This window comes from Rhincodon typus, chromosome 2 (genome assembly GCF_021869965.1).
Source record: "Rhincodon typus isolate 14 chromosome 2, sRhiTyp1.1, whole genome shotgun sequence".
NCBI classification, from domain to species: domain Eukaryota; kingdom Metazoa; phylum Chordata; class Chondrichthyes; order Orectolobiformes; family Rhincodontidae; genus Rhincodon; species Rhincodon typus.
The window spans coordinates 141,866,689-141,889,635 of NC_063333.1; the positions used below are offsets into that span (position 1 = coordinate 141,866,689).

At 38.9% G+C, this 22,947-nt stretch overlaps 2 protein-coding genes and 1 long non-coding RNA gene across 6 annotated transcripts in view; 2 read left to right on the forward strand and 1 right to left on the reverse strand.

The window, feature by feature from the left end:
- ulk4 (unc-51 like kinase 4) overlaps window positions 1-5,159 on the forward strand; it is a 428,124-nt gene extending 422,965 nt beyond the window's left edge. Inside the window, exon 36 of the transcript XR_007263863.1 lies at window positions 4,124-5,159. The gene's annotated coding sequence lies outside the window, so the exon portion shown is untranslated. The remainder of the gene's footprint in view (window positions 1-4,123) is intronic.
- Window positions 1-11,899, reverse strand: part of ctnnb1 (catenin (cadherin-associated protein), beta 1) — a 37,273-nt gene extending 25,374 nt beyond the window's left edge. The window contains exon 1 of one of the 3 annotated variants that reach the window (XM_020511913.2): window positions 11,826-11,899. The gene's annotated coding sequence lies outside the window, so the exon portion shown is untranslated. Of the gene's footprint in view, window positions 1-3,641; window positions 3,879-11,819 lie in introns of those variants that run through there. The other 2 variants (XM_048606290.1, XM_048606295.1) reach the window with 2 other exon arrangements.
- Window positions 11,528-12,463, forward strand: LOC125485107. Of its 2 annotated transcripts, none has more exons than XR_007263876.1 (2): window positions 11,528-11,695; window positions 12,211-12,463. It is a non-coding gene; the product is annotated as an uncharacterized LOC125485107 (long non-coding RNA). The 2 variants fall into 2 exon arrangements; XR_007263877.1 differs by having other exon boundaries at window positions 11,528-11,689.
- Window positions 12,464-22,947: the final 10,484 nt, after the last annotated feature.

A 22,947-nucleotide genomic window follows, 5' to 3' on the forward strand; every position in this document is an offset into this window, starting at 1 on the left:
GAGTGGTGATGTTGAGGGATAGTTGGATGGCATCAGTATACATGGCAAGACAGACAACATGATCAGGTGATATCACCGAGAGCCAGTATTGATTAGAAAGCACAATTACTTCATCACAAGAACACAGGGTACACTAGCTATTATTCTACCACCTCTGCTGTAGTCGAAAGTCCTTACTCACTGTTGCCCTGGAGTTTACTTTTATTGAACAAAATAATGGTCAGATTTAGATTCTTCAGTTGATGAAACTTTATCTGGTTTCACTTTGAACAGTTTCGAACTTTGCAGCACATAATTCCTCCACACCCACATGAGTCACTCTACACAAGACCAATTTACAAGATTTCATTTCAAGATCTCTTCACTCCCTCTACAACAAGCAGTCACCCATTCAAAATCACTGCCTATTCAGGAGACCTTAGTCATAGACGTACTGAAGAGTGGGATTTATGTATTCAATTTATCTCAAAAATAAAAAGCTTACAACTTCCAAAATAAATTCCCAGCTATAATTATGCCTTTCCACAGAACATTAAACATTGCTCTGGTATTGGAGCTTTAGTAGCAAACAAATCACCACAGTACTGAATTAAATTTTCCTACATATGTACAGCAAATACATCTACTCTCTGAATAAAGTCACGTGAAGTCTGAAGTTTGGTAATTCATTCCACAGACAAACAAAAGGAAGTGCCACAAAAAAGCTGCAGGCAGAATAGTGTCCGGCCCAGATTAGTCATCTTCCTCAGGAAGAGAGGGAGAAGACAGGAGCTCCAGGGTTACACGTCCACTCACCTTCCCGAAAGAATCAGACAGCCAGTACCAGTTAGAATCAAGCATTAATACAATTCATAATATGCCCTTCACGTGACATTGGTGCCAAGGTGGAAAAACCAACAAATTCAAGCCATTATCAGAAAAGATATACTTCTGCTATTGTAGAACAGTGCAACATACACATCGACAAGATGTTTTTTGCACACACTTCACAAATACATCTCCATGTATTCATGCTCAAGAGTCAAAATGACTGTCTAGCAAGAAATGAAAATCCATAGTAGCAGAGGCCATACATTGAAGATTCTTTGCTGCATAAGCAATTATTCCAAAACCATGTCAAAAAGTACTATGCAGTCCACAGGTTTAGCCAATCAGGTTACAGAAAACCAATTACCCTACTGTAATTAATCTGAATCACATTACAATGCTAGCAGCTCAGTCATGCCAAAGCAAGCCCAACTAGGGCCCCAGTGACCTCAAGATGAACTCAATGGAAAAAGTACCAGCTTAATTTCATTTTAGGTCATTGGAAAACTTTTCCATTCTAAAGGACTTAAGCACTATCTACTGCAAAACCCACAAAAACAAAAACTTATAAACAGGCTACGCAGAAGTCAATATATTTAATCTTAGCAAGTATAGCTGGACATTAATATGCATTTTAGATTTCCAATCAGTAGGGCTACAAAAAAAGCTCTGAAATCAAAACCGAGGCAGATTTAGGGAATAAACTTGGGTTTTCAAACTTAATCACAGCTATTTTCTATAATTGATATTAACATGAATTGCCAGAAAACTGAAAATTGCATTATGGAAGTATTACGTACATTATCCAAAGCATTCTGTTACCTACTTAAAAAGACTAATTAAGAACAAAATGGTAAGTAAAATATAAAATTCTGATTGTACCTGCCAAGTAATTTGATGCATGTCTTCGTTGCCATTGCTTTCCAAACATGCAATCCCTAGCTTGCAAATAGCCTCAATTTTTTGTCTCTGTCACCTGCTTCTGCGCTGTTAAAGAGCAATGTGGGTTTTGGTAAGGGACAGGGGAGTGGAGCAGAGTTCTCCCTTATTTGATAGTCAGACAAGGATACCTGGTCAGCTAAGTAAAGCACAGAAGCATACGGCAGAAAAGCAAGACAAATGTTGTTTTAAAAAAGCTTTTAAAAGAGGCAAATGAAAAACATTACATTATTAACATGGACCAATGTTTGAAAGCAATCAACAATGGAAACAAGCTACCAGTATTACCGGAGAAAAGCACTGAAAACAAGGAACTTGGAAATGGGAAGTTTTTTTTTAAAAAAGATTTTAAAAATATAAAGACAGTTACTCATATCTACAATCAGAAGAGTTCCAGCATCATCGGTACACACAATAAACCAATAGCTTTTCTTAAATTCTACATAATTCCACGCAACAGAACAAACATGCAGTAAATGTATTTAAATCAAGGCCTACAAATTAAACAGATTAAATTGTAATTGTTGATAGTTCTGATACACTGTGATATTGAACATTTAGGGAGAAACAGAAAGTACCCTGAATCAGAAGAGTTTTTCTTTAAAAACCCAAAGCACCCAGCTTTAATAGCTATCTGCAGAATCTTTAGTTTTCTATTCATAACAAGAATGACCCATTTGAGATGCAAGAATTTCCTTAAAAATACAATTCTGTTCTCAAAAGATAATGCAATATTTAGAAGTAACATGGAGTTTGAAATAATGGTTTGTTTAATTACTTAGAATACACAACCTTGTTTTCTAAAAACTTTTAACTTGCAAGGCCACTGCACAATGGAGTGCGTCTACAAGTTGGTAACATTAAGTCCATGTTATGGTAGATAAATTTTAAAGTGTACATAAAAGACTATTTCAAACAACTAGACAGATCTGCGCAAAGTCAAAGTTGGATCGGATTTCAATGCAAAAAACCCACTAAAACAGAGGTCATATAACAAGCTGGAAAGGGGCTCACATAGAAAATGGAACGGCATTAAAGAGCCCAATAAAATTAAGGTTAAAACGAAACACTGAACAGAAATAGAGATCTGTATTAAGGTCTAACGTCATTTTATCCTTCCCATATTTCTGCTCCAAATTAATCAGTTACAACTACAGCATTCCGCTTTAAGGATGAATTGACATATTAAAATTCTAGTGACACTGCATCCAAGATTCTTAAATCACTTATGCCACACTCAAATGCCATAATGGCTTTCTACTTTATGATATTTTCTTGAATGCAATCAGTCTTCACAAGATTAATACTCAAAGCATCTTCCAAACAATTTCCTTCCCCTCGAGAAGGCATTTATTCGTACAGAACATGATTCTTTGAACATCCTAGCCTCCTAGCAATTTGCCGTTCTTTTCACATGAACCCAGACAGCAGAGGTTGTACAACTTACAGGAATGATTCTGTCGTCACTCACTAGAGCCAAAAGAAAATTCCAACATTAATATGACCAGGAAAGGGTTGGCCAATTTTTCTGTTGACTTAGGAGTCAGCTACTGGTTGATGCCCCCTAACTCAGCACAGACGAGGAATCAAAGCTAGAGTCTTCTGGTCAAAATTCCACATTAGATGCAAGTTTTTCCAAGAGAACCAGCGATGCTGATCCATGACATGTGACGGATTGGAAATAAACACCAGCAATCAACACAAACATCATGAGGCCATTACAAGTATTTTATTTCTGACCACACTAGTTCTACAACCCAAGATATCTGCACTCCTCCAATACTGGTCTCTTGCACATCGCAGATATCAATTACTCTATCACTGGCAGCCATGATTTCAAATGTTTTGTTCCCAAGCTCCAGATCTCCCGACAAATTCAGCTCATTTCAACTCACCTCTTAGGTCAGCTGCCCCAATAGCGCACTCTTCACAGCTTTGGTGCTATTTGATCCCTTCAAGAACTTTTAACGCTGTATTCGGGATGTGGACGCAGCTGACTCGGCTTTCATTCGTTGCCCAGCTCTTGCTGCCCTTGAGGTGGCAGTGACCTGCCATCTCAAAGCACTGCAGTCTACTTGATGCAGGTAGACCCAGGCTGTTGGAAAGGGAGGTCCAGGATTTTGACCCCGCACCTTTGAAGGAAATGCAACATATTTTCAAGTCAGGATGGTGAGGGGATTGGAGGAGAACTTATAGACGTCCTTTCGGGAAGGAAACTGACACCCTTACCCAGTCTGGCTTACATGTGACTCCATATCCATAGCAAACCTGGGACTGGGACTCATCCGCTACCAAATGCTTTTTGCATTTTTTTATTTTACTTTTCACTTTTTGCTTTTTCTTTTCTCTTTAAAAGCCTTTCTGCTGTCTTTGGCAGGGTCAGAGCAAACTCAGCCACCCAAGCACGTGCAGCATTGGTGACAAGAATCAGTACCTCAGGGACAGTGCTCACAACAGCAGCAAGAGATGATGCCAGAGCATGGTGACTTCAATGTTGGTGGATCCACCAGCACAGGGCTCAAGGCAGCAGCTTGGGTTTCAAGATGACAGTCGGTGGAAAAGGCAGCATTCGCATTCACCGTCAGAATCCAGATGTCGGGCTTCAGCTGCAGTGATGGAAGTAGGCACAGTGTCGCATGTCTAGTAGGTTGACAGGAGCAGCAGTTGCAGCATGGTAGGCCTGGTGTGGTACTCCTGAAATGCAGTCGGAGCAATGGTGGCCCCTAAGCAGGACTCCTGCAATGCGAGGGCATTGGTGGGCCCAAGCCTATTGAGGATTCCTAGATTTGATTACTGGCCTTGACGATAATTCCTGCTGTGTAATTTTAGAACTTCTCCTTGAGCAGTCTCAAAGACCTAAACTCGTGGATATGGGCCCAAAATACAGAAACATTCTATGTGCCACTTGCTGACATTCAGGTGCAGGCACAGCAAGCAAGATATAGAAAAATAATGTACAACAAGAAATCCATTCTGAAGATTTCAGAATCTTTACTATGCATCTGACAGATCAGAACTAACCTGGAAATGCACAATGACACTGAATTTCCCCAAGTGTAGGCATGCAGCAATCCCAGTGGCAACATTCCTGACCGAGTCCACATTAAGGCACAGTAACAGTCACTCCCCGGAAAGTAGTCTGCTCACGGTGTCATGCTACATAACCTAGAAATGGATTTCCAAGTAACCACACAACATGGTCTTGCAGCTTTCAATGAAGTCAGTCGAATATTACCATGCTCCTTCAGAACAGGCATATTTAAATTGGCAAAACAAACAAAAGCATGGATACCCCTAGTGCCTGCAACCATAGTCGTACAGCCTGGAAACAGACCCGTCAGTCTTTTTCTATTTATGTACCTGTCCAAATGTCTTTTAAATGTTGTAACTGTATATCCCCCCATCACTCTCTCTGGCAGTTCACTCCATATAACCCCGTGTGAAGAAGTTGCCCCTCGGGTCTCTTAAATCTTTCCCCTCTCATCTTAAATCTATGCTCTCTAGTTTTGAACTCCTCTTCCCCAGGGAAAAGGCCACTGTTTGTCACCTTATCAACACCCACAATTTAAGGGCCTCAGAAGTGACCTCTCAATCTCCCAATGTCCAGGGGAATGTAGTCCCAGCCTGTCTTTATAACTCAAACCCTCCAGTCCCAGTAACATCCTTGTAAATCATTTCTGCCCCCTTTACAATTTAATAACATCCTTCCCATTGCAGGATGGGCAGAACTGTACACAGTACCCCAAAAGTGGCACCAATATCAAATACAGCCACAACATGACACCCCAACTCCTAAACTCAATGCTCTGACCAGTGAGGGCAAGTGCATCAAATGCCTTTTTCAACACCGTCTACCTGCAATGCTACTTGCAAGATATCAACCTTACTGAAAAATAATTCAATTATAATTTTTGTGCAAGTCAGTGTCACTGAGGATACAAACTCTCAGCCAGATAGATGCTTCCTTTCCATCTATTGCCCGCTTCTTTGCCAGCCCCCTCCCTTCCCAAAAGCTCCTAAATCATTCCTCCCTTATGTCTTAGGGAGATGCCAATAACAGGCCAATGCTTCTGAACAGGATGTAACATTGAAACCAGCTTTTGGATCACGTTGTACAGTAACTGAAGTACCATACAGCACAGAAACATCCAACTTATTGTCCACGTGTCACACTTTCTACATAGTTCATCTATTTTCATGCTATCGATCTTATTGCATTGTTTCACTTTTCGAACCGGAACATTTGGAAAGCAATTTTCAGTTACTTGACTCACTGGTGTTTAATTCTAAAACCAGAATTAAGAACTGTTGGCATTGGCAGTAAATTAATGGAAGTTTAAGTTTAAATTTTGCAACCCTTGATGCTCTCGAACCAGGACACATGCTTGGACATTTATCAGAGCAGATCCCTCATCCTACCCTTGGTGCAGGAGGACTGGCTTACAAGTAGAGGCAGAGTTATAATTATTAATACATTCAACTGACATTCAATACAGCCAGCATTGGCACAATGGGCCAAACTACAGCCTTCTGTGTTGAATCACTTTAATAAAATCACATCAGTTAAGTGCATCCCAGATGCACCCACATTAATTATTTTCTGGGCATTTCGAGTTAAGTTTTTTTTCGTTCAGCACAACATAGAACTTTCCAGTAACTGTCACCCAGCCATGTCTCTCACCAATGCCTCATATTAGCCCAAGAACCAACACCCTGTTTTAATGCATTCCAGAGTCTTAAGAGCACCTTCAAGCTTTTGAGTTCCCAGACCCTACATATAAAAAATTATGACAAGCTACAAAAATAAAAAGTTTTAACACCAACTATTTGCACACATGGAATTCATTTGACAAACTTCAAAGGACCAGCCGTCTCCACACACCTCACCCTAACCACTCTACAGCCACATTCTTTCCAATATGCCATACTGAATGGATTTCAAGAACCACGACTTTAAAGACAATCCTTTGCTGGTGTTGGCACAAGTTTAAAAATTCTTCAAAATAATGTAGGCATTGTACAAGAGGCCAATTTTGCAGCTTTTTACACATTGCAAAGCAGGGAACCATTAGTAAAATGAATTATGAAAGCCAGATGAATTTGAAATCTATTAAAAGCTCTACTGTAAGGCAGCTGGGAGTAGAAAATGCAGATCACCAGTGCCAATGTCTTATTTTCTGAAATTAATGAAAATCAAATTCAACTATCCGCAAAAAGTTGGACTCATTCTACAATGTTACGATGCCACTATTCCAGTTATTTAATGGCAAATAGTGCAACAGGATTTAAATTAGTCTTGCAATTTCTCTATCAAATGACGGAAGACAACAGGGAGCATTGCAAGAGGGCAACAAGCCAACTTCACACCAGAAAGTCTATCTCCCCAAACCGTTTCCCCAGAGACAAACAAAACATTCAGCCATTCCGTTCACACCAAATGCTCAAAATTACCACAGTTAGACTGACATACACATCATAAACATCATTGTATACATAAAGGAAATAAACTAAATGCTAGAAATACTGGTACATCAGCTTCCAACTAGGAAATGGGCTAATGTTTTAGGTATGTTCACTGAGAATGATGGCCTTGTTTTGGCCAAGGAGATGTTACTGAGTTTTTCAGCTGCTGCAAGACTGGCGGCACCAATTCCCAGCCTAATAATCCAGCTTCACGTCAAAATATTCCACATAGCTTCCATAGTTTAAGCAATTATGTGTCATATTTACATTGCTGGCACAAATAAACAAGCTTCCTTCCCATTATGAAGGGTACCAGAATTCATTATTAAAACAGGCAAGTTACAATTAATCTACAAAGTTTATATTCTATTGTCTGAAAACTTAAGCTTGCTTTAAAAACCCCTCAAAATATCTCAAACATTGGTCATTCATGCTGCTGCAGTTAAAATCAAATTCAAATAATTGTATGCTTTCCTCCAATTATATTGCCTCATTCAAAAAAGTTTGGCTGCAAAGCATTTGGAACTTCAAGAAATGAAAGGGGTTATACAAAAGTGCAAATACTCAACGTGTGCAGGCTTACGTTTTAGGCTTAAGGTCACACGTTCTGAATAATAAACAATCCAAAAGGTGAAGCATCAACACATCTATTCTCTCCACAAATGCTTACTAAATTGAAAAGAGTTCCAACATATCCTGTTTTCTATTTTCAACATTTTCATCTTTTTGCTCATACCACAAACCGGTACTTTGTTCTATATGCAGGCAAACAGTGTATTCAGTTGGCATGTGCCAAGATTCCACAACTACAAGTTATAAGAATGTTCAATTGAGCAAATGTTGCCTTGAAATCTATCACCTAACTCGACCACTGCAACAGGCAAAAGGACATTTTAACATTTCCCCCCCAAAGAAAGACACTTTAAATAATCTAGTTTTCCTAGGTGCAATAACATCTTTTGTTTCAACAACTGTTTCATTCAATAATTCCCATCTTCAAATCCAGTTATAATAGTTCCTTCCAAGCATTTAAACAGGAAGAGGTTGACTCAACCAATCAAATGTAGCTTCCTTTATTCTGGTTAAAAAAAATCCACAGGGGTCTTGTTTATTTTACAGTAGGCTAGAATCTTAAAAATGAATTATTTGTATGAACAGTTTGGAATAATCTGGTGGGGTGCAGGAATTAAGTGATACATTTAAACGTACACAAGATTTTCTCAACTCTCTTCAGCGTCTAAACACCTTTCCTCAAAGCCAGTTGTCACAGCTGCCCAAGACTTAGCAAAAGGTAAGCTGATTTTAAAAACCATGCGGCAGGCATGGTTAATCACTACCTGAACTCCAGTAAAGCAACATTTTTTTCTGCATTAACGGAGCTACTTCAAACTTTGTACACTAGTGAGAACGTTTGAAACATATTAAACTCTAGTATAAAACAAGTAGTTAAGGCCACAGCAAAAAACACTAAACTTTTTCAATTCTAATACTTTTCTAATTCTAAATTTTTTCTGAATATACAGCAGATATATTATAGTAAACACTCATTAATGGAAAATACACTACATATGTAGTACAAAACCACACTGAACAGTATACCACATAAGTGACACTCAGCACAATTCACAAGGAAGCAAAACAGGGCAGTCGAGGACTCCAGCTTGCTTTCCATATGCACAGGGAGGGGTTAGTGCAACTGACAAATCCTTCTCTGCTCCCCCTATTGTTTACAATTACAGAGTAATTCAGTACAATACTGTGATGATTGGTGGCCAGCAGCCTTCAAACCACAGTCCAACTGGAGCCACAATGTTCACGAAAGGAGAGATAAGGGAATAATTATCAAAATACAAATGCTAACTTAACATCTTTAAATTCCTTTCTGCTGCACTGTTTAGTGCAAACAAAACAGCTGCAATAAAATGCAACTTTCAAAAATGTACACTGTATACCAGAACAATAAAATTCACGCAGCATCACCACTTCCGGTGAAACTATGAGAACACTAATTATTCAAGAAACAACTCATTTTCAACAGCTCTCTCAATTTCATAATCAGACAACAATAAAAGAAATCAGTCATTGGAATGCAACATTTATGTAATTCAATGATTCTTCGGCTTCGGAGTGCAAAACAACAGTAGACACCAAAAATCCACTGAATGAATTCTCATGCTCATAATAGTGTAAAATAAAGCAGCTACAAGTCACCAACACCAATGACACCAAAATACATTAAACCCATAAATAACCAGTGTAGAAACTCAAACAGAACAGCCTTTAAGTTTAGTCAATAGTTTAAAGTGCAAAGCATGTATTGCAATACAAACCTCAAATCATGACCACAGATCTTTTGTGACTACAGGAAATTTTGTTTTTATTATGAGATACTAGAACTGGATTTCAGAGATGGAATTCTGAGATTGTATCCATTTTCCCAGAAGATGAACACATTGGTCATATTATCATGTGCTAAAAACATCTGGTTGGTCACATATGAAAAACCAGTTGGTCCAAACCACTTCACATTTTATTTTCTAAGTTAAATACAATGAAATTTCAGACAAATTGTTTGATACTGCACCATCATGCTTCTCCTTCCACTCAAAATGGAAGTGCCTCAACTTCACATTTCAAGTCTACCAACAGTACAAGATTCCTGCTTCTACTTCTCCTCCCCCACCCCCCACTTTCATTTGAAACTGCAATTAATGCACTATATAGAGGGAAAACAAACTTGCAAACCATCCAAATATTCAGAAACCAACTACAACGAATACAGCAGATTTGTAACTATCGATACTAAGATTTGAGATTTACACAAGCATAAAATGCAGGCAACAGATCTGACAACACGTAAATCAACATTCACAGAAGCAGAATGTAGGAAAGAGACTAGAAAAATAACCCACAATTGTCACAGTCATGGCCACACTAAACTTATGTACTCTGCAAATGGTATCAAACATGCGGCAAAAGCCCATATCACGAGAAGGAATTATTCTGGAAGAAAATGGATACTTTAAACTTGCTCGATTTATCAAAATGAATTTGTGCATGTATGCGCCTTTCCTCATTGTGAGGTTAATAGATAATCCACTGTTTAAAAATTACATACTAGTATAAAAACAGATCTCTATTTGTCTATGACAAAGCATTTATCAGCAAAAATATCAAAATGCAAATCCCAGACTGCTGTATGAGTCACCTACTCATTTGGTTGTTAATGAGCAAGTTTTGTCCCATTTCACCAATTTTCAACAAATACTGCTCAAGATTCCAGACAATTTCTCAACCACCTCAGCATTTACTTGCACGCTCGAAGTTTGGGTGTCAAACTGCATGCTGCCAATTTAGAAAACAAAATCACTTCACCAATGTAAACCCACTTTATAGTTTCACCCAGTTAAGGCATTCACCTTCCCACATTCCTGTAATTTACACATGCACTTTTACAACCTGGGGTAAAGAGTTAACTCTACAACCTTTGTAACCCTGGTACATGCTGTCTTATACCCATGAAGCCAGGAAAACACTGGCCGCCCCTCTCCTTCCAAACTTCTTAACCCGAGGATGAACACCCTCCCATCTCCCCTGTCCAGAGTGGAGAAGCAGCCCTTCATTACATGTAAACACCTGCCCTCCCCCAAAGTAGAAACCCATCCCGCCACATCCACATTGGGATTTAAAAACACATTTTTCCCTCAACCTTCAGGGTAAAGACTGTGTGTGTCTCTCTCTCTCCCCCACCCCCAGTGAACACCACTCCCGCCCCTTCCCACAGCAATAAGCAGAAAACTCCATGGTTACAAACCCTCTTCTCTCCCACCCACTCAGGGTAAACAACCCCTATATCTCACTTCTGCCCCCTATTGGGGTAAATTTCCCCTACTTATGCCCCTCACACTAAAGACCACCTTTTCAATTCTCCCCCCGTCAGGCTAAGCATCCCCACACCGACCTTGTCTCCACTCTCTGGCTGAAACCCCATCCTCTCTCCTCCCCCGATTTGGGGTAAACCCCTCTCCTCTGTGGGGGAGAAACTCCTTCCAGCTCTGGGGGTTCTCACCCCCACGAGGGAGAAGTTGCCCCCTCCTCTCTTTTCGCCACCCCGCCGGGGGTTGAAAGCTCCCCCGGGGGGAGAAGCTACCCCCCTCCTCTCTCCCCCTTTCTGGGGTAAACTCCAACCCCTTTTCTCCCGATAATAAACACCCGCCCTTCCCCCGATGCCACGTTGTTCGGGAGTTAATCGACTTTTTGATCTTTTAATTCTGAAAACGGGAGGATCTGGAAACTCAGCCCCTCCTCACTCCCCACCTCGAGAACAACCTCTAAACCATCCTACACCCCCACCCCAAGGGAAGGGCCGGAGAAGGCCGGGCTCTTTCTCACCCACCGTCGCTGAAGGACGGGCACCTCTAAAGTCGGGAAGCAGCGGCCACTCCAACTCCTCTCCGCGGCTTCGAGAGTGATCGTGAGGGTGACGGTGAACTCTTGACTACTTTATGTATTTTTTAAAAATTGTCTTTGCTCTTCCTCCGGGTCGCTCCGATAGCAGCTCTTCCCACCACCGCGCCCCCCCCTCCCCGCCGCCTTTCCCTTTCACATACACTCACTCTCTCACACTCCTCCTCCGTCTCCCGCTTTCCAACCGCCGCCGCCGCCAGCGACTCCGACCAAAATGGCGACCGGCAGCAACGTCTCCTTATAAAGTGGCAGCGACACGGTGCTGCCCCTCCGCCTGCGGAATGTAGTGCGTAACTTTCCAGCCCACACCTGGCAAAAGGAAGGAGAAAAGGGGGGTGTCCGGAATAATAATAACAATAACTTAACGTTTCTCCGGCCTTTATCACACACAGACAACGCATAAACCTATTTTAAATTTAAAATTTTACAGCACAGTCTGGAGTTGGGTTATGTTTGATCTGATTTGTGGCTGTTGATAAAATCTATTTTTCCCTATCCCCACCCCCATTTCTTTTCTACTACTCCCTTACCCAGGCCCGGAACCCCGCGGAAGGATACTGGCTAGGTGCCGTGGCCACAACACCTTGTGGTCAAGGATCGCTGGAACCACAGAGGCAGCAAGTAGTAGCTCAGCAAAGCAACTTTATTACTCCAGCTGCAATGAGACTCTCCACCATATGTATAACATCCTTTTATTTATTTGGACTTTTACGTTCGTGAATTTCATATACGTTTCTGCATTGGGGACAGAATTGCAATAAATTTCTCCCTTCCCTTTCCCACCAAACTTGCATTCTTCGCGATTGAGTTTTTAACTTTCTAAAGTAAACAGTAAAGACCCGAGTTTTGCAAACACAAAAGACGATGCATGGGAATAAAAAGAAACCCGCACCATTTTCTTTTGGGGAGGAGAGCGAGCTCAATAGTTTTTTGGTTGTAAAACGTACGAGTTCAGCATTTCAAAAAGCAATGAACTCACCCAAAAGTCACTTAAATTCACGGAAGTAGAGATGTACAAAGTTCACTTCTAGGCATCCCACACAAAGGAAAAATGCTGCAGCATTAGTGGAAAAAGTATTCCAGTGTGCAAAAATACTTAAGTCGCAGCCTGGTTAGATTACCGAAAGCAAAACCGATCTTAAAAATAAGGCTAGAACAATGTGGTCTTTTATTTGGAAAATTAATTTTTCTACTCCCACTTACTTCCCACATGGACCTTCTTGGCTCAATCTAACAAGAAAACAAAGCTAAAGCAATTATGATTTATAATTTTCGGAACTGCATCATTTATTTATAAACGTTAGCTTCAAGTTGTGCAAATATAAAGTAACCACACTATCCATGAAATGGAGCCCCATATGAAGTATTTAAGCCTTGAATTATGTAAGATTTGTAATTCTTATTGGTGAAGACGGCATCTTGCGTATTATTAGCGAAAAGTGTTACATATAATATGCAATTATATTTTTACATTCAGAAGGCTGTTACGCTCAAGACATTTAAAAAATCAGTCAATGAAATACTTTTGAAGTGTAGTACATCAAGAATACAGCAGTCAAAATTGTGTCACAGTTATGTAGCATGTGCTGTGGTGATCTTACAAAGCAATACAGATATGTTAAGTGAGTGGACAAAGAAGTGGTAACTGGAGTATAATGTGGGAAAGTGGGAAGTTATCCATTTTGGCAGAAACAGCAAAAAAATGCATATTATCTAACTGGTGAGAGGTTGCAGAGCTCTGAGATGCAGAGAGGCCTGGGTGCTTGTGCATGAATCAAGGAGGGTTGGTACACAGGTACAGCAAGTGATTAGGAAAGCTAATAGAATATTATGTTTTATTTCAAGGGAAATTTAATGCAAGATTAGGGAGGTTATGCTTCAGTTATAGAGGACTTTAGTGAGACTGCATCCAGATTATGGTATAAGTACTGGTCACCATGCGTATAGAAGGATGTTAATGTATTGGAAACTGCGCAGGGAAGATTTACTAGACTAATACCTGGAATGAGCAGATAGCCTTATGAGGAAAGGTTAGGCCTGTGTTGTCAGGAGTTTAGAAGAGTCAAAGGGACTTCATTGAAGCACATAAGATCCTTCTGAGGGGCCTTGAGCAGGTGGATATTGTGTGAATCTCTTGTGAGAGAATCTAGAGTAAGGGGTCACAGTTTAAAAGTGAGGGGTCACCCATTTAAATCAGTGATATGGAAAAAATCCTCCCTGAGGATTGAGAATCTTTGGAATTCCCTTCCTCAAAAGACAGTGGATGCAAAATCTTTAAATATTTTTAAAGTAGAAATAGATAGATTCTTGATTCCTGAGGGGATCAAAATTATCAGTGAAATATGCAGGAATGAAGAGTTGAGGTTAAAATCAGATCAGCCATGATCTTATTGAATGGGGGAACACTCTCAAAGGGCCAAGTGGCCTACTGTTGTTCATTCATAGGTTTATATCCCTACACCACGGGAACAGCAGCAGCTCATGAGGGCAGCACACTATCACCTTTTCCATGGCAATTAGGGATGGGCAACATACGCTGACCTAACCAATGGCTCCCACATGTGCTGTTGTACAAATAAAAAGAACAGCTGCCTGATGTTGAGATATATTCCCAGAATTTTCACATATCAAATTTAACTTATACTTTGATAGTTAATCATTGTCTAGGTAACCACTGTCTGATTTTACAAACAGAATCATCTATTAGTGTCCATCACATTTGAGTGTCATTGTGCAGCCACTCACTGATTCGTTGGTTGCAGTTTATTTTGCAGTAATTCAACTTAGACATGACATTATGGGAGTGACCGCCTGATCCTGTGCCCCCAGCAGCATCTTTATCTGAGGCATAACCTCAATCAAACACAGCTCGCCAGTGGGATGATGTCGATGTGAGTGTTGGACTGGGGTGGACAAAGTCAAAAGTCACATGACACCAAGTTATAGTTTAGTTCAACAAGTTTATTTGCAATCACAAACTTTCGGAGCGCTCCTCCTTCACCAGTGGCAGCATATGGGATTGTGATACAACCTCAAATAAGCTCAACAAGTTGGATGACATTCTGGAATCCTGTGGCACATATATTGTACCTTTTCTTAATGTTGTTTTTGTAACCCCATTTCCCTTTTTCTGTCCTACTTTCTTTCTCAACCTTTTTTTTGCATGTCCTCAATATCTGTTTGCTGGTTATTGCCAATACCACCTACTTTCCAGGCATTAAAAGGCAGTTGATATCTGCACAATATAACTAGTTCTCTGGTACTTCATTTCATATGGAATTACTTAGATCTTACGTGTTACTGCCTGATTGAAGCATTATTAAGACCTGCAACTCAACACATGTAACATTCAAGCCAGAGTACTTCTGTCAACCAGTACTTGATACTTCCTGCACAGAAACATGAATTTTAAGTCTTTTGATTGCAGCCTCCTCGCTATATATTATGTGTCAGTGCCTCATGGTACAGATTTCATTGACATTCTGACCTCTTGAGAAGACCATGGGTACCCGTGCCTTCATCTGCAAAGGTCCTGAACTCTGGAACTCCTTCCCTAAAACTCTCTACCTCTCTTCTCCTTTTTCTTTTCTTCAAGATGCTCCTCAAAAAGCCTACCTTTTTGGCAATCTTTTTGTCATCTTGTCAAAGGCTGCAATCAGATGAGCCATGATCATATTGAATGGTGGTATAGGTTTAATGGGCTGAACGACCTACTCCCAATTCTAATTCTCATGTTCTTAGGATTTACATTACTTGCTGCTAAATCCTTTTCCCATATTGCGCCTGTAAAATACATTGAGGTGTTTCACTGTTTGAGAGGTGCTTTATAAATATATAATGGGGGCGGAAAGGCACTAGACTATTAATCCAGAGACCCAGGCAACATTCTGGGACCTGGGTTTTAATTCTGCCATAGCAGATGGAATCAAGAGTCTAATGATGATGATGAAACTCTTGTCAATTTTTGGAAAAACCCATCTGGTTCACTAATGTCCTTTAGGGAAGGAAACTGTCATCCTTACCTACTATGGCCTACATGTGACTCTGGACCGACAGCAATGTGGTTGACTTTTAGGAATGGGCAATAAATACTGATTTAGCCAGCGACATCCACGTGCCATGAATGAATTTTTAGAAAGTTCTTGATTCTTGGTTTTGAGCAAAGTAAGAGCTTATGATCTGGAACAAATGGAGTTAGACATGCCACGCCATTGATCCTCATGATCACTGCAAAGACTTCATGAAGAAACTGTGCAATGCTAGCCAAAGTGCAAATCCCAGATTTCTCACCATCTAACACATACTGTAACATGAACAGTAAAAGACCTTATTGCTTCGATCATTGCTGCAAATTGCAAGAACAACACTCCATTCATTTCAATATTTTAACAAACACAGTCAACTGGTTTTTAAAACACATGGAAACTTACTGAAGCTGTGATGATGTGCCATTTAAATGCAAAACTATTGTTTCCTGAAAATTTTTTTTCTTCTAAATAAGAAGGGACCACTTTTTTACATTAGGCCTCCTCAGAAGCTGTTAGCTTTTCATAGGAGTGGAAGGAATAGATGATCATTGATATTGTACCAATGATTTTTCCTGTTAGACTATTGATAATTATCAAACTGTATGTATATGAATACAGCAAGAACAGCCAATCAGAGACAAAATAATTTCATAGTAAGTAAGAATTCTGGAACAACTTAAGCTGTAAATCGATAATGATTTTTGTGCCAAGATGTTCCTGCATTATTATAAGGGAGTTCCATCAGCAATGAAATAAACTGACAGTTCGAAAATTGTTTTTCCAGGCATTCTGTTTTCTCACAGTGGGGCTGTCTGAGTCAGAGTAACATAATTGATCTGGAAATGGAATTATCGCTGTATTAGGGATTTCAACAGTTTGTGTCCTGACCAGGAATAATTTGGAACATAAACTCACAGAAATAAATATGTATACAATGCCCATATATCAAATTTTCATTCATGGAATGTGCAAGTTCCCTCCTAACTGACCAATGTTCGAAGCTAAATGATGGCATTTTAGAGTTCTGTAAGAAAATCTAGGAGGATATATTAGCCAATGCAATGTGTAGTGTCATTGCCTCAGAACTGGAAGCTCCAGATTTGAATCTCACCCCAAGATGGGTACATGAATAGGAAGGATTTAAAAGGATATGGTCCAAATGCTGGCAAATGGGACTATATTAATTTAAGATACATAGTCAGCATGGATGAGTTGGACCAAAGGGCCTGTTTCTGTACTGCACAACGCTATGATTCTATGATTGTATTTGAGTCCAAAATAGATGCTACTTATAATGCAGTTTACACAGATTGGTTGTCAACCTGAAAATCCTTTCTACACACAGTGATGGAAAGCATGAGAGCAGGGGAGATTCCTGGCCAATCATTTTGTGGAAAGAATGTTGGAGTGTGTATTCATCCCAATCCTTAAAACACACATGTAAATATGTATGTTGCCACAGCAACATGGGCTCCCTGTGTGGACCACCATCATACACCACCATCAAGTCTATGTTACATTCCTTTGTCATGAAAGCAAACACTATTATAAATCGTGTAATCATAATCTTTCACTGTAATAAATTTGTTTATAACTTTATTTTCCTAGAGACAAGCTGAGTAGCATACCCAACTATGCACTGCTTCTTCCATGGCTCCCAACGGAAGATTTTATTTTATGTTCAGATATTGTATCATTCAGCCAAATTAACTGCCTAGTGTAGCAATTACTTTCGGTGAAATGGCTTGCATTGGAATTTCTGACCTTTAATTTCCCAAAAAGTTGGAAAAAGGAATTTTGATTATTACAAAACTGTTAATTCCTGTTCAAATATGGTGAGCCAAAATAATTAAGCATAAATCGATTGAGTTTTAACTCGACTTTGTACTGAAGATTCAGGTAATAATATGCACATTTTTAAAAATTCAGTTGTATAACCCCGATATTTCAACAATTAATGTATAGTAATGACAGTCATTAATAAATTTGGTGATAAACAACTGAATTATTTTAAAATGTGTATATTATTACCTGAATCATCGGTACAAAGTCGAGTTAAAACCCAATCGATTAGTTAATGACTGTCATTACTGTATATAAACTGTCAAAATACTGGGGTTGTCCATTATACAGAAATATATTTACGTAGCTTTTTTAAGAGGATGCTAGTTAAAACCCTCAAGGTTAAATACATGTGTTCTCTGATTTTTGTAATTAACTCATAAATTTTTTTTATGATTTCTCTTCAGACAGCACAATGAGATTTTACTCTCAAGGTGAAAACAATTAATATTGATTTGTAGCTAATGTTGGTATTACTAATACTCAATTAACAAATACTGATTTTGAATATCACATGCTTTCATCTTAGTTAAAATCAAAAACTGTTAGCTCACAACCACACCCCTATTGCAGCATTAAGGAAATCTCCAAGGACACTAATATTATTTTAGTTAAATAGCTTTGTTTTCAAACATCTAAAGTCTTTCTTAGAACACTGCATTATAAATCAAATACATAACCCACACAAAGGATAATCTTACCTCTCTGGTCCTGCCTTTGCTTTGTTCAAACTACATTCCTGTTCCACTTTTCTAGCAAAAAAAAGGGTTCAAAGTGATGTCAGCCTTGTCATATATATTTTGAAACTTAATTAATGTGCACATTTGTAAAGAAAAATTACACAATGCCTTTGTAACATAAATAAAGAAAAATGCAGCAAATATCCTTGGCCAGACAAATATTTTAAGATATGAAGTTTGCATTATTTAGGTTCAATTATAAGCAACAATTGAATTGATAATACATTCACGGAGACTTGCAAGAAAGGTAAAGCCACTTTACATTAATGAAATGTATTAAAATATGTTGGTATGGGCAAGAGGTGAAAATAACAGCTAACATACTTATTCAAAATGAAGAAAATTTCATTTCCTTAATATAGAAAGTTGGAAAGAAAAAAAAAGCAGCTTGTGTTGTGTAGTTAAACTGGGTGCAACATTAATAGTTTAGCAGTGCCTAATGTTGCTTCGGATAAAATAGATTTTCTCCATCTCTGTTTAATCTTTGAAGTGAATACACACTCAGCATGACAGCATGTATTCATAGGCACACAGAGTTGGCATTACTAATATTCTATTCACAACTATTGCTTTTTAATATTGTATGCTTTTTTTTTACTTATTATCAAATATTGTGTTTCTACATTAGTTGACCATTAACATTGCAACCCCACCCCTATTGCAGTGGTAAGGAAATCTCCCTTATGTGCCTACACATTAAATATATTAATCTATAGAAATACTTTCAACCTGCCTAAATAAACCACCTCCATTCATTAATATGTCCATAATGCATTGATAAATATGTATATGTGCTCACCCCTACAAGTACATTAATTGCTATTAAACATTCACAGCTTCAACTGAACACAAGTAGTGAATGAAGATTCAAACACCATTCACGAATTGCTGGATGGCTACATAAGCTGTACTGACCCAAGCAAACGTGAAATTTTATGTCTTGCTTAAGCCATAAAAAGTGACACCTGGTGCAGTACATAAAATCCTTTATTCCTGAAAAGCACACATCATATACTTATTCAGATTATTCATTCCCCCGCGAAACAAATTCCTACATTTCATGCGCAAAGAGGGTTTATTTCATTAAGCATTTTTAAGCACTATACGATTTCTACCATTTTTCCTGAGAACTCGCGGTGTGTAAATGTTTATAGAAAGTCTTTGAATTGCCAGTGTTTTGGCCTTCACTTTAAAATTATTAATAAAATCTAGCCAGCACCATACTTAACTCTTTACGCTTGGTAGTATTATTCTATGGCAACACAGCAAAAATGCAATGCAGATTTTGCCTTGCTCCAATAAGGCGTTGTTTGGATAAAACTCACTTGGTGGTTTCAGACTTCAACGATAATATATTAAATATTGCAAATTTACGCAGGATTCGAACGTTGTGCAAAATGGAACTTGCAAATCTTGAAAGTATTCACTGGGCACAAAACTATCACCTTTGCACAAAGAAGATGACTGCAGTAGATGACCAACGCCTTTATTTAGATCACCCAAGAGCCGTTTTGGAAAAGGCATTGCAAGCATATATAATGTTTTAAAACTACTTACAGGCTATTGCAAGCGATTAGAACATTGTGCTGCGACATTTGAAATAAAACAAAAAAATAGCGTATCAAGTGAGTTGACAAAGCAAAATACTAAAGGGCAGGAGGGTGGTAATGCGTCTTTGTACAAGTAACAAGAAAAGCGGACAGGTTTCACCCTCCATCGCCTTTTAAAATACTTATTTTTCTAAATTATTAACAAATACAAAATGAAATGCTCTAATTTATAAGTTGTTAATGTCCGCCTCCCATATTTTGAAACGGTTTGAGTCTTTAATCCTTGAAAAGATTGAAAATGTTCAAGACATTGAAGGCAAGATTAGATCCACAAAGGATTCTGGGACTGCAGATGTGGACTGCGACAAAAAACTTCAATAATCATCAAAACGAATATTTCGGGTCACAAATTGTAGGGAGGTACAAAAAAGGAAAGTCACCTGGAACACAACAAGTGACCACACCATTTATTGGTTTTGCAAAATTTGTCGTTTGTGTTTTTCGGGTCCAAATTTAAAGCTCACTTACATATCCAAAGCACGCAGTTGCATGAAATCGATAATTTTTGATCTCCTGGTCAGCAGGCAATGTGGTGAGCTATTGCGGAGACTGCAGGCAGTAGACACGTCCTTGTCAATCACAAAATGCATTTTGAACAACGAAGGTGCCCAGCATTTTTTCAAGCAAGTGAAGTAGTAATAAATGCGTATTTATAAATCCCCGATAATGAAAATGTGCGATTCATTCATCGATTCAAATTATAACACTTTCGTAGCGAGAGAACGGCTGATCTGAATATAATCACATCTCACTGGGTGTGTGGCTTCTATTTAGAGAAATTACGCAGAGGGCAAGTTCTTAAGAACATCCCTGCTGTGCAGAGTGAAAACCATGAACAAACGAAAGACAGAATTCATCTGTGTATATGTATTATCAACAATGAAAACCAAGCCTTGTATGCCTTTTTCCACTATATTGTGAAAACTGAACCATTCTTTCCCCACTCATCCCCCCCTCCCAAAATCTTCGCCATCTTCCCTCTGCGCATATTAGAATAACATTCGCTCATATAAATTCAACCTGCGCCATCTTTGTTTGAATGTTCTTTCACCCTCACTGTTGAAATCAGCAAGAGAAACCACATATATCGAATAAAGGGGATTTAAATGCTGGGCCACTTCACTGCCGGCCTCTTTGAGTGAATACATACTTTGCGTGCGTCAATATAAACTGAAACTAAAGGAGCGACAAAAAAAATATAAAACAAACATTTCAAATTTATCCTCTGGAAAATATAACCTGGTGCAGACAATGCAGATTTAATACCGGTATGTGCTATTTGGAGTGAGTGATCCTGCAGCTACAATCCAGAGAGGAGTAATAAGCTAATTAAAGTGGTAAAATAAATTAACACACTGCTCTTTGAACTTCATAACCCGATATTGATTGTGACTTAATACCATTGTAGTTTTATTAATGATGTGCCGCAGCCAAATTTCTAGCATGCTGTTTTATTTTAAGTTCCTTCTCAGTAGTTACAAAGCAGCAGCTCAATAGCTGAAGTGAATTTTAGAAGATTAATATGGGAGAGTCATGGCTAATTGTGCTGTGTCCATCCGAAAGCAGATCTGACGCCCCTTTAGGTATGGTGTGATGCTCTGACACAAAAATGGAAGTAATAGGGGTGATAAAACTCCCACAAGAGATTTAGAGAAAGATGAATAGTACTAAGCAGACATAAAGACCATGAAATCATATCATTAAAAAACAATCAGCAAGCTGGTGAAATTAGGTTTCAACATTGTTGCTGTAATGTTTGTTTTAAAGCATTTCTTTATCACTTAAAATTTTGTGGAATGAAGTGTAGTACAATTCAGTTCTTCGAAAATGCTGTCTACCAGTAGGCAACTCGTGGTTATTTCCCGGGACCTTGTTTCATGCTATTATCAGAAGATTAAGATCTTGGATGTAATGGGGGGGTGGGGTGGGGGGAATGCTTGTGGAATCGTGCAGATTTGTCTCAGCAGGAACAGATTTAGGCACGGTTTGTCTGCCCTGAGTGAGAATACATGAAAGGGTTCAGCTCATGACGGGAGAAAGCTGGACTGGGGAGAGTCCCTGCTGCTCTCCTGCTTGATATAAAGGAAGCCCAGCAGCTTGCTTCCTTAAGTTTTAGCGATATGCTCTCTTCCCTTCCCCCATGACAAGTAGGAAAATACAGTGTCACATCAAAATCAAACTCATGGGAATATAGCTCAAATGGAACAAGAAGTTGTGGCGTGTGGCTGGTAGCTTTGTAAAGTTGTATCATCTGCGTTTATCAAAGAGTCAAGATTAATTGTTGTTTCAAATTATATTTTTAAGAAATGAAATTATTTTTCAATGTGGTTATTATTCCTCCCTTTCCTGTGTTTTGCTTTATCTCATAACAATCCCAATTGATGATCTACCCTGAACTCCTTCCTTTGCTCAAATTGATGAAAATAAATCCACAACTGTCTTATCTCCCTCCTGAATTGGAAATGTTGTAAAATGGGCTGCAGTTTTATATTAGAGCAACAGGTCAAAATCTCCCCCTTTGTACATGCAGCCTGTACGTGCTGACAATCTTGAGTCCTGAATTGTGGGATGTTGTGCAAGTTGATATAGGCAAAAAACATCAAACATGTGGGTGAGATCCTGTGGTCGTAGCACTGCATTTCAAAAAAAGGACTGTGCCCTCAAAACAAGAGAAGAGGAAGGAGGCGGGAATTAGAATTTGTTGCAATTGCGAGGTTCATAGTTCCATAACACTTTGGGACTGAATCTTTAGACTTAGGGGAAATGAAGGTATTCATGTGACCTGGTTGTTAATCTGACGATAATCTTGGATTTCCAGATATCAAAATAAAAAGGCATATATTGTCTTATTGGGGAGAAGGTGCAAGGGATTCACATTTGCAGACAACAATAGCAGTCTTCAAGACTATAATGAGAAGACTATGAGTCTCCCAAAGTACCAAAAAAGTGCTTTTGGTATTGAGTTGCATTTATTTGTAAAGTGAAAGAAATTGGGATCAAGGAAATTTAATTAGCATTTTTACCAGGATGCAAGATTAATGTTTCACATTT